The following is an 11,468-nucleotide window of genomic DNA, read 5'->3' as shown; positions in this document are numbered from 1 at the left end:
ACAGCGTTTGTGTTCTCAAAATAGAAACAAAGTTTTCGTTTTGAAGTGAGGATTTTAAAATTCCTCAATAGGATCTGTTTTTCCAATATCATTTTCATTGTATGGGTGAATTAACAGTTGAGGTTTATGTACGATGGTGATAAATCATATTGACTGTTGTCAAAGTTGAGTCTGCTTCTGGTCAAATTGCTGGGGAAGACTTAAAATGTCCATTCATTTCTTAATTGTTTATGAGGGCTTTGTTGGTTTAGGAGAAATTTGTGGTTCTAATATATGTTGGAAAAGCACATGAAGGATTTAACTTTCTTTCTCATATTCTGCATGCTATCACCATGTTGAAAATAAAGTAAAGATGTGCAGAGGAGAAATTAATTATAAATAGTCTTGTGCAAAATAATGTTTGGGGAGGTTGGCCTGGTTCCATAACTTGAATCCACAGTCGAACGTAACGACTGCCTTGAATTTACCTTTACAGTTTTATTCATCGATACATTCAGGCGTGTACTGGAAGGAATTTGATTCAAACCTACCCTCTCCATCACATATTTGCACAAGTCTAAGTATGAATAAAAATAGAATTCCGTATGTCAAAACATATATTTTTTTCCCCTTTGTTTGTTGTTAACAAAGATTTTGCAGTCTTAAGAAAGACTTTGCAGTCTTAAAAGCGTCATCTGAGCAGTTAGGACTTGCATTAATGACTTACGATAAACCATTGATTTTAAATGGTTGATAATGAAAACGACACATTTTTTATGATTTCTCTCATACATTTCGAAGTAAAAGCTAAACGAGTATTAATATAAGATGTTAGCTTTGAAAGGTGATATCAGAAGCACCAGGAAATATATATATTGATGGTGGCATGCCAACATCTTCTCTTTGGATCACTTGAAGGGTTTTGCTATAAGTGATTTTTGCTGACTATATTAAACACAGTTCGAAGCTACGTGTTTCAAAAGAAAAAACACCAAATGCTTGGGCTCGTCCAGGATTTGAACCCGGGACCTCTCGCACCCTAAGCGAGAATCATACCCCTAGACCAACGAGCCATTACATTAGTTGGGTTTTAGGAAAAAAATTGCCAGACTAACGCGCCAGACAGCGTTTGTGTTCTCAAAATAGAAACAAAGTTTTCGTTTTGAAGTGAGGATTTTAAAATTCCTCAATAGGATCTGTTTTTCCAATATAATTTTCATTGTATGGGTGAATTAACAGTTGAGGTTTATGTACGATGGTGATAAATCATATTGACTGTTGTCAAAGTTGAGTCTGCTTCTGGTCAAATTGCTGGGGAAGACTTAAAATGTCCATTCATTTCTTAATTGTTTATGAGGGCTTTGTTGGTTTAGGAGAAATTTGTGGTTCTAATATATGTTGGAAAAGCACATGAAGGATTTAACTTTCTTTCTCATATTCTGCATGCTATCACCATGTTGAAAATAAAGTAAAGATGTGCAGAGGAGAAATTAATTATAAATAGTCTTGTGCAAAATAATGTTTGGGGAGGTTGGCCTGGTTCCATAACTTGAATCCACAGTCGAACGTAACGACTGCCTTGAATTTACCTTTACAGTTTTATTCATCGATACATTCAGGCGTGTACTGGAAGGAATTTGATTCAAACCTACCCTCTCCATCACATATTTGCACAAGTCTAAGTATGAATAAAAATAGAATTCCGTATGTCAAAACATATATTTTTTCCCCTTTGTTTGTTGTTAACAAAGATTTTGCAGTCTTAAGAAAGACTTTGCAGTCTTAAAAGCGTCATCTGAGCAGTTAGGACTTGCATTAATGACTTACGATAAACCATTGATTTTAAATGGTTGATAATGAAAACGACACATTTTTTATGATTTCTCTCATACATTTCTAAGTAAAAGCTAAACGAGTATTAATATAAGATGTTAGCTTTGAAAGGTGATATCAGAAGCACCAGGAAATATATATATTGATGGTGGCATGCCAACATCTTCTCTTTGGAGCACTTGAAGGGTTTTGCTATAAGTGATTTTTGCTGACTATATTAAACACAGTTCGAAGTGTTTCAAAAGAAAAAACACCAAATGCTTGGGCTCGTCCAGGATTTGAACCTGGGACCTCTCGCACCCTAAGCGAGAATCATACCCCTAGACCAACGAGCCATTACATTAGTTGGGTTTTAGGAAAAAAATTGCCAGACTAACGCGCCAGACAGCGTTTGTGTTCTCAAAATAGAAACAAAGTTTTCGTTTTGAAGTGAGGATTTTAAAATTCCTCAATAGGATCTGTTTTTCCAATATCATTTTCATTGTATGGGTGAATTAACAGTTGAGGTTTATGTACAATGGTGATAAATCATATTGACTGTTGTCAAAGTTGAGTCTGCTTCTGGTCAAATTGCTGGGGAAACTTAAAATGTCCATTCATTTCTTAATTGTTTATGAGGGCTTTGTTGGTTTAGGAGAAATTTGTGGTTCTAATATATGTTGGAAAAGCACATGAAGGATTTAACTATCTTTCTCATATTCTGCATGCTATCACCATGTTGAAAATAAAGTAAAGTTGTGCAGAGGAGAAATTAATTATAAATAGTCTTGTGCAAAATAATGTTTGGGGAGGTTGGCCTGGTTCCATAACTTGAATCCACAGTCGAACGTAACGACTGCCTTGAATTTACCTTTACAGTTTTATTCATCGATACATTCAGGCGTGTACTGGAAGGAATTTGATTCAAACCTACCCTCTCCATCACATATTTGCACAAGTCTAAGTATGAATAAAAATAGAATTCCGTATGTCAAAACATATATTTTTTCCCCTTTGTTTGTTGTTAACAAAGATTTTGCAGTCTTAAGAAAGACTTTGCAGTCTTAAAAGCGTCATCTGAGCAGTTAGGACTTGCATTAATGACTTACGATAAACCATTGATTTTAAATGGTTGATAATGAAAACGACACATTTTTTATGATTTCTCTCATACATTTCTAAGTAAAAGCTAAACGAGTATTAATACAAGATGTTAGCTTTGAAAGGTGATATCAGAAGCACCAGGAAATATATATATTGATGGTGGCATGCCAACATCTTCTCTTTGGAGCACTTGAAGGGTTTTGCTATAAGTGATTTTTGCTGACTATATTAAACACAGTTCGAAGCTACGTGTTTCAAAAGAAAAAACACCAAATGCTTGGGCTCGTCCAGGATTTGAACCCGGGACCTCTCGCACCCTAAGCGAGAATCATACCCCTAGACCAACGAGCCATTACATTAGTTGGGTTTTAGGTAAAAAATTGCCAGACTAACGCGCCAGACAGCGTTTGTGTTCTCAAAATAGAAACAAAGTTTTCGTTTTGAAGTGAGGATTTTAAAATTCCTCAATAGGATCTGTTTTTCCAATATCATTTTCATTGTATGGGTGAATTAACAGTTGAGGTTTATGTACGATGGTGATAAATCATATTGACTGTTGTCAAAGTTGAGTCTGCTTCTGGTCAAATTGCTGGGGAAGACTTAAAATGTCCATTCATTTCTTAATTGTTTATGAGGGCTTTGTTGGTTTAGGAGAAATTTGTGGTTCTAATATATGTTGGAAAAGCACATGAAGGATTTAACTTTCTTTCTCATATTCTGCATGCTATCACCATGTTGAAAATAAAGTAAAGATGTGCAGAGGAGAAATTAATTATAAATAGTCTTGTGCAAAATAATGTTTGGGGAGGTTGGCCTGGTTCCATAACTTGAATCCACAGCCGAACGTAACGACTGCCTTAAATTTACCTTCACAGTTTTATTCATCGATACATTCAGGCGTGTACTGGAAGGAATTTGATTCAAACCTACCCTCTCCAACACATATTTGCACATGTCTAAGTATGAATAAAAATAGAATTCCGTATGTCAAAACATATATTTTTTTCCCCTTTGTTTGTTGTTAACAAAGATTTTGCAGTCTTAAGAAAGACTTTGCAGTCTTAAAAGCGTCATCGGAGCAGTTAGGACTTGCATTAATGACTTACGATGAACCATTGATTTTAAATGGTTGATAATGAAAACGACACATTTTTTATGATTTCTCTCATACATTTCTAAGTAAAAGCTAAACGAGTATTAATATAAGATGTTAGCTTTGAAAGGTGATATCAGAAGCACCAGGAAATATATATATTGATGGTGGCATGCCAACATCTTCTCTTTGGAGCACTTGAAGGGTTTTGCTATAAGTGATTTTTGCTGACTATATTAAACACAGTTCGAAGCTACGTGTTTCAAAAGAAAAAACACCAAATGCTTGGGCTCGTCCGGGATTTGAACCCGGGACCTCTCGCACCCTAAGCGAGAATCATACCCCTAGACCAACGAGCCATTACATTAGTTGGGTTTTAGGAAAAAAATTGCCAGACTAACGCGCCAGACAGCGTTTGTGTTCTCAAAATAGAAACAAAGTTTTCGTTTTGAAGTGAGGATTTTAAAATTCCTCAATAGGATCTGTTTTTCCAATATCATTTTCATTGTATGGGTGAATTAACAGTTGAGGTTTATGTACAATGGTGATAAATCATATTGACTGTTGTCAAAGTTGAGTCTGCTTCTGGTCAAATTGCTGGGGAAACTTAAAATGTCCATTCATTTCTTAATTGTTTATGAGGGCTTTGTTGGTTTAGGAGAAATTTGTGGTTCTAATATATGTTGGAAAAGCACATGAAGGATTTAACTTTCTTTCTCATATTCTGCATGCTATCACCATGTTGAAAATAAAGTAAAGATGTGCAGAGGAGAAATTAATTATAAATAGTCTTGTGCAAAATAATGTTTGGGGAGGTTGGCCTGGTTCCATAACTTGAATCCACAGTCGAACGTAACGACTGCCTTGAATTTACCTTTACAGTTTTATTCATCGATACATTCAGGCGTGTACTGGAAGGAATTTGATTCAAACCTACCCTCTCCATCACATATTTGCACAAGTCTAAGTATGAATAAAAATAGAATTCCGTATGTCAAAACATATATTTTTTTCCCCTTTGTTTGTTGTTAACAAAGATTTTGCAGTCTTAAGAAAGACTTTGCAGTCTTAAAAGCGTCATCGGAGCAGTTAGGACTTGCATTAATGACTTACGATGAACCATTGATTTTAAATGGTTGATAATGAAAACGACACATTTTTTATGATTTCTCTCATACATTTCTAAGTAAAAGCTAAACGAGTATTAATATAAGATGTTAGCTTTGAAAGGTGATATCAGAAGCACCAGGAAATATATATATTGATGGTGGCATGCCAACATCTTCTCTTTGGAGCACTTGAAGGGTTTTGCTATAAGTGATTTTTGCTGACTATATTAAACACAGTTCGAAGTGTTTCAAAAGAAAAAACACCAAATGCTTGGGCTCGTCCAGGATTTGAACCCGGGACCTCTCGCACCCTAAGCGAGAATCATACCCCTAGACCAACGAGCCATTACATTAGTTAGGTTTTAGGAAAAAAATTGCCAGACTAACGCGCCAGACAGCGTTTGTGTTCTCAAAATAGAAACAAAGTTTTCGTTTTGAAGTGAGGATTTTAAAATTCCTCAATAGGATCTGTTTTTCCAATATCATTTTCATTGTATGGGTGAATTAACAGTTGAGGTTTATGTACAATGGTGATAAATCATATTGACTGTTGTCAAAGTTGAGTCTGCTTCTGGTCAAATTGCTGGGGAAACTTAAAATGTCCATTCATTTCTTAATTGTTTATGAGGGCTTTGTTGGTTTAGGAGAAATGTGTGGTTCTAATATATGTTGGAAAAGCACATGAAGGATTTAACTATCTTTCTCATATTCTGCATGCTATCACCATGTTGAAAATAAAGTAAAGTTGTGCAGAAGAGAAATTAATTATAAATAGTCTTGTGCAAAATAATGTTTGGGGAGGTTGGCCTGGTTCCATAACTTGAATCCACAGTCGAACGTAACGACTGCCTTGAATTTACCTTTACAGTTTTATTCATCGATACATTCAGGCGTGTACTGGAAGGAATTTGATTCAAACCTACCCTCTCCATCACATATTTGCACAAGTCTAAGTATGAATAAAAATAGAATTCCGTATGTCAAAACATATATTTTTTCCCCTTTGTTTGTTGTTAACAAAGATTTTGCAGTCTTAAGAAAGACTTTGCAGTCTTAAAAGCGTCATCTGAGCAGTTAGGACTTGCATTAATGACTTACGATAAACCATTGATTTTAAATGGTTGATAATGAAAACGACACATTTTTTATGATTTCTCTCATACATTTCTAAGTAAAAGCTAAACGAGTATTAATATAAGATGTTAGCTTTGAAAGGTGATATCAGAAGCACCAGGAAATATATATATTGTTGGTGGCATGCCAACATCTTCTCTTTGGAGCACTTGAAGGGTTTTGCTATAAGTGATTTTTGCTGACTATATTAAACACAGTTCGAAGCTACGTGTTTCAAAAGAAAAAACACCAAATGCTTGGGCTCGTCCAGGATTTGAACCCGGGACCTCTCGCACCCTAAGCGAGAATCATACCCCTAGACCAACGAGCCATTACATTAGTTGGGTTTTAGGAAAAAAATTGCCAGACTAACGCGCCAGACAGCGTTTGTGTTCTCAAAATAGAAACAAAGTTTTCGTTTTGAAGTGAGGATTTTAAAATTCCTCAATAGGATCTGTTTTTCCAATATCATTTTCATTGTATGGGTGAATTAACAGTTGAGGTTTATGTACGATGGTGATAAATCATATTGACTGTTGTCAAAGTTGAGTCTGCTTCTGGTCAAATTGCTGGGGAAGACTTAAAATGTCCATTCATTTCTTAATTGTTTATGAGGGCTTTGTTGGTTTAGGAGAAATTTGTGGTTCTAATATATGTTGGAAAAGCACATGAAGGATTTAACTTTCTTTCTCATATTCTGCATGCTATCACCATGTTGAAAATAAAGTAAAGATGTGCAGAGGAGAAATTAATTATAAATAGTCTTGTGCAAAATAATGTTTGGGGAGGTTGACCTGGTTCCATAACTTGAATCCACAGTCGAACGTAATGACTGCCTTGAATTTACCTTTACAGTTTTATTCATCGATACATTCAGGCGTGTACTTGAAGGAATTTGATTCAAACCTACCCTCTCCATCACATATTTGCACGAGTCTAAGTATGAATAAAAATAGAATTCCGTATGTCAAAACATGTATTTTTTCCCGTTTGTTGTTAACAAAGATTTTGCAGTCTTAAGAAAGACTTTGCAGTCTTAAAAGCGTCATCTGAGCAGTTAGGACTTGCATTAATGACTTACGATAAATCATTGATTTTAAATGGTTGATAATGAAAACGACACATTTTTTATGATTTCTCTCATACATTTCTAAGTAAAAGCTAAACGAGTATTAATATAAGATGTTAGCTTTGAAAGGTGATATCAGAAGCACCAGGAAATATATATATTGATGGTGGCATGCCAACATCTTCTCTTTGGAGCACTTGAAGGGTTTTGCTATAAGTGATTTTTGCTGACTATATTAAACACAGTTCGAAGCTACGTGTTTCAAAAGAAAAAACACCAAATGCTTGGGCTCGTCCGGGATTTGAACCCGGGACCTCTCGCACCCTAAGCGAGAATCATACCCCTAGACCAACGAGCCATTACATTAGTTGGGTTTTAGGAAAAAAATTGCCAGACTAACGCGCCAGACAGCGTTTGTGTTCTCAAAATAGAAACAAAGTTTTCGTTTTGAAGTGAGGATTTAAAAATTCCTCAATAGGATCTGTTTTTCCAATATCATTTTCATTGTATGGGTGAATTAACAGTTGAGGTTTATGTACAATGGTGATAAATCATATTGACTGTTGTCAAAGTTGAGTCTGCTTCTGGTCAAATTGCTGGGGAAACTTAAAATGTCCATTCATTTCTTAATTGTTTATGAGGGCTTTGTTGGTTTAGGAGAAATTTGTGGTTCTAATATATGTTGGAAAAGCACATGAAGGATTTAACTTTCTTTCTCATATTCTGCATGCTATCACCATGTTGAAAATAAAGTAAAGATGTGCAGAGGAGAAATTAATTATAAATAGTCTTGTGCAAAATAATGTTTGGGGAGGTTGGCCTGGTTCCATAACTTGAATCCACAGTCGAACGTAACGACTGCCTTGAATTTACCTTTACAGTTTTATTCATCGATACATTCAGGCGTGTACTGGAAGGAATTTGATTCAAACCTACCCTCTCCATCACATATTTGCACAAGTCTAAGTATGAATAAAAATAGAATTCCGTATGTCAAAACATATATTTTTTCCCCTTTGTTTGTTGTTAACAAAGATTTTGCAGTCTTAAGAAAGACTTTGCAGTCTTAAAAGCGTCATCTGAGCAGTTAGGACTTGCATTAATGACTTACGATAAACCATTGATTTTAAATGGTTGATAATGAAAACGACACATTTTTTATGATTTCTCTCATACATTTCTAAGTAAAAGCTAAACGAGTATTAATATAAGATGTTAGCTTTGAAAGGTGATATCAGAAGCACCAGGAAATATATATATTGATGGTGGCATGCCAACATCTTCTCTTTGGAGCACTTGAAGGGTTTTGCTATAAGTGATTTTTGCTGACTATATTAAACACAGTTCGAAGTGTTTCAAAAGAAAAAACACCAAATGCTTGGGCTCGTCCAGGATTTGAACCTGGGACCTCTCGCACCCTAAGCGAGAATCATACCCCTAGACCAACGAGCCATTACATTAGTTGGGTTTTAGGAAAAAAATTGCCAGACTAACGCGCCAGACAGCGTTTGTGTTCTCAAAATAGAAACAAAGTTTTCGTTTTGAAGTGAGGATTTTAAAATTCCTCAATAGGATCTGTTTTTCCAATATCATTTTCATTGTATGGGTGAATTAACAGTTGAGGTTTATGTACAATGGTGATAAATCATATTGACTGTTGTCAAAGTTGAGTCTGCTTCTGGTCAAATTGCTGGGGAAACTTAAAATGTCCATTCATTTCTTAATTGTTTATGAGGGCTTTGTTGGTTTAGGAGAAATTTGTGGTTCTAATATATGTTGGAAAAGCACATGAAGGATTTAACTATCTTTCTCATATTCTGCATGCTATCACCATGTTGAAAATAAAGTAAAGTTGTGCAGAGGAGAAATTAATTATAAATAGTCTTGTGCAAAATAATGTTTGGGGAGGTTGGCCTGGTTCCATAACTTGAATCCACAGTCGAACGTAACGACTGCCTTGAATTTACCTTTACAGTTTTATTCATCGATACATTCAGGCGTGTACTGGAAGGAATTTGATTCAAACCTACCCTCTCCATCACATATTTGCACAAGTCTAAGTATGAATAAAAATAGAATTCCGTATGTCAAAACATATATTTTTTCCCCTTTGTTTGTTGTTAACAAAGATTTTGCAGTCTTAAGAAAGACTTTGCAGTCTTAAAAGCGTCATCTGAGCAGTTAGGACTTGCATTAATGACTTACGATAAACCATTGATTTTAAATGGTTGATAATGAAAACGACACATTTTTTATGATTTCTCTCATACATTTCTAAGTAAAAGCTAAACGAGTATTAATACAAGATGTTAGCTTTGAAAGGTGATATCAGAAGCACCAGGAAATATATATATTGATGGTGGCATGCCAACATCTTCTCTTTGGAGCACTTGAAGGGTTTTGCTATAAGTGATTTTTGCTGACTATATTAAACACAGTTCGAAGCTACGTGTTTCAAAAGAAAAAACACCAAATGCTTGGGCTCGTCCGGGATTTGAACCCGGGACCTCTCACACCCTAAGCGAGAATCATACCCCTAGACCAACGAGCCATTACATTAGTTGGGTTTTAGGAAAAAAATTGCCAGACTAACGCGCCAGACAGCGTTTGTGTTCTCAAAATAGAAACAAAGTTTTCGTTTTGAAGTGAGGATTTTAAAATTCCTCAATAGGATCTGTTTTTCCAATATCATTTTCATTGTATGGGTGAATTAACAGTTGAGGTTTATGTACGATGGTGATAAATCATATTGACTGTTGTCAAAGTTGAGTCTGCTTCTGGTCAAATTGCTGGGGAAGACTTAAAATGTCCATTCATTTCTTAATTGTTTATGAGGGCTTTGTTGGTTTAGGAGAAATTTGTGGTTCTAATATATGTTGGAAAAGCACATGAAGGATTTAACTTTCTTTCTCATATTCTGCATGCTATCACCATGTTGAAAATAAAGTAAAGATGTGCAGAGGAGAAATTAATTATAAATAGTCTTGTGAAAAATAATGTTTGGGGAGGTTGGCCTGGTTCCATAACTTGAATCCACAGTCGAACGTAACGACTGCCTTGAATTTACCTTTACAGTTTTATTCATCGATACATTCAGGCGTGTACTGGAAGGAATTTGATTCAAACCTACCCTCTCCATCACATATTTGCACAAGTCTAAGTATGAATAAAAATAGAATTCCGTATGTCAAAACATGTATTTTTTCCCCTTTGTTTGTTGTTAACAAAGATTTTGCGGTCTTAAGAAAGACTTTGCAGTCTTAACCCCTTAAGGACCAAACTTCTGGAATAAAAGGGGATCATGACGTGTCAGACATGTCATGTGTCCTTAAGGGGTTAAAAGCGTCATCTGAGCAGTTAGGACTTGCATTAATGACTTACGATAAACCATTGATTTTAAATGGTTGATAATGAAAACGACACATTTTTTATGATTTCTCTCATACATTTCTAAGTAAAAGCTAAACGAGTATTAATATAAGATGTTAGCTTTGAAAGGTGATATCAGAAGCACCAGGAAATATATATATTGATGGTGGCATGCCAACATCTTCTCTTTGGAGCACTTGAAGGGTTTTGCTATAAGTGATTTTTGCTGACTATATTAAACACAGTTCGAAGCTACGTGTTTCAAAAGAAAAACACCAAATGCTTGGGCTCGTCCGGGATTTGAACCCGGGACCTCTCGCACCCTAAGCGAGAATCATACCCCTAGACCAACGAGCCATTACATTAGTTGGGTTTTAGGAAAAAAATTGCCAGACTAACGCGCCAGACAGCGTTTGTGTTCTCAAAATAGAAACAAAGTTTTCGTTTTGAAGTGAGGATTTTAAAATTCCTCAATAGGATCTGTTTTTCCAATATCATTTTCATTGTATGGGTGAATTAACAGTTGAGGTTTATGTACGATGGTGATAAATCATATTGACTGTTGTCAAAGTTGAGTCTGCTTCTGGTCAAATTGCTGGGGAAGACTTAAAATGTCCATTCATTTCTTAATTGTTTATGAGGGCTTTGTTGGTTTAGGAGAAATTTGTGGTTCTAATATATGTTGGAAAAGCACATGAAGGATTTAACTATCTTTCTCATATTCTGCATGCTATCACCATGTTGAAAATAAAGTAAAGTTGTGCAGAGGAGAAATTAATTATAAATAGTCTTGTGCAAAATAATGTTTGGGGAGGTTGGC

The 11,468-nt window shown here is 35.4% G+C and overlaps 5 non-coding genes across 5 annotated transcripts; all 5 read right to left on the bottom strand.

Annotated features, from left to right (window-relative positions):
• Positions 1-2,075: 2,075 nt before the first annotated feature.
• TRNAP-AGG (transfer RNA proline (anticodon AGG)) lies at positions 2,076-2,147 on the bottom strand. Its single transcript has one exon. It is a non-coding gene; the product is annotated as a tRNA-Pro (tRNA).
• A 2,128-nt stretch (positions 2,148-4,275) lies between these two features.
• TRNAP-AGG (transfer RNA proline (anticodon AGG)) lies at positions 4,276-4,347 on the bottom strand. Its single transcript has one exon. It is a non-coding gene; the product is annotated as a tRNA-Pro (tRNA).
• A 3,218-nt stretch (positions 4,348-7,565) lies between these two features.
• TRNAP-AGG (transfer RNA proline (anticodon AGG)) lies at positions 7,566-7,637 on the bottom strand. Its single transcript has one exon. It is a non-coding gene; the product is annotated as a tRNA-Pro (tRNA).
• A 1,022-nt stretch (positions 7,638-8,659) lies between these two features.
• Positions 8,660-8,731, bottom strand: TRNAP-AGG (transfer RNA proline (anticodon AGG)). Its single transcript has one exon. It is a non-coding gene; the product is annotated as a tRNA-Pro (tRNA).
• Positions 8,732-10,933: 2,202 nt separating this feature from the next.
• On the bottom strand, positions 10,934-11,005 carry TRNAP-AGG (transfer RNA proline (anticodon AGG)). Its single transcript has one exon. It is a non-coding gene; the product is annotated as a tRNA-Pro (tRNA).
• Between the last annotated feature and the right edge of the window lie 463 nt (positions 11,006-11,468).

The sequence above is a fragment of the Pelobates fuscus genome, chromosome 6 (genome assembly GCF_036172605.1).
Source record: "Pelobates fuscus isolate aPelFus1 chromosome 6, aPelFus1.pri, whole genome shotgun sequence".
NCBI classification, from domain to species: domain Eukaryota; kingdom Metazoa; phylum Chordata; class Amphibia; order Anura; family Pelobatidae; genus Pelobates; species Pelobates fuscus.
The sequence above is the reverse complement of the archived record's forward strand: the minus strand, read 5'-3'. Positions and strand labels throughout refer to the sequence as shown.